At 35.4% G+C, this 675-nt stretch overlaps 1 long non-coding RNA gene across 1 annotated transcript in view; it reads right to left on the bottom strand.

Moving 5' to 3' along the window:
• Window positions 1-675, bottom strand: part of LOC104869933 — a 16,824-nt gene that overhangs the window by 1,024 nt on the left and 15,125 nt on the right. The gene's annotated exons all lie outside the window — the stretch shown is intronic.

Raw genomic sequence — 675 nt, 5'->3', positions numbered from 1 at the left:
GAGTTCGATCCCCAAAAAAAAAAAAAAAAAAAAATTATTGGATTGTGTATAAATTAATGCCTGATTTAAAAAGTCTTGTCTTTGCAAACTTCTGAGAACTCTACTGATTAAGGAAATTGTATTTTGGGTAGGAACTGTGATCACAAGTCTCTCTTGTTTAGAGGAACTGGAGGAGAATTTGGTGGGGGGTTTACCTGGGATCCAACTTGGTCCTTGCACTTGCAAGGCAGGCAGCGGAACCACTGAGCTAAATCCTCAACTCTCCTGTTGAGATTGTACACGCTAATAAAGAGTCTGCTGTTAGTAAAAACAAACCAAATCAATGAATCAAACAATCAAAAACAACAGACCTGGACTTTGACGTAGTAAAAGTAATTGATGCAAAAATTGGGAAGAATGGTACCACAGAATCACAGTTCAGATAGAGTTGGCCACAAGTTGGGAGAGCATAAAGAGGCAGCAACAGAGATTCCTTAGTTCCTTATGTTTTAAATCCATAAAAAAGATAATGGATTTTAAAAAGACTGCTAGTGCAACATGTGTGGTGTTGACTTATGAAAAGGTTTGTTTTTTTTTCCCACCAGAGAATAAGTGAATTTGGTAAAAGCTCTAGAAAACTTTAAAATGAAATACATACATGCTATTTGAAAATTCTTTGTAAATGTATATGTGTAT

This window comes from Fukomys damarensis, unplaced genomic scaffold, assembly GCF_012274545.1.
Source record: "Fukomys damarensis isolate Sample0158 unplaced genomic scaffold, DMR_v1.0_HiC HiC_scaffold_4, whole genome shotgun sequence".
Taxonomy (NCBI): domain Eukaryota; kingdom Metazoa; phylum Chordata; class Mammalia; order Rodentia; family Bathyergidae; genus Fukomys; species Fukomys damarensis.
The sequence above is the reverse complement of the archived record's forward strand: the minus strand, read 5'-3'. Positions and strand labels throughout refer to the sequence as shown.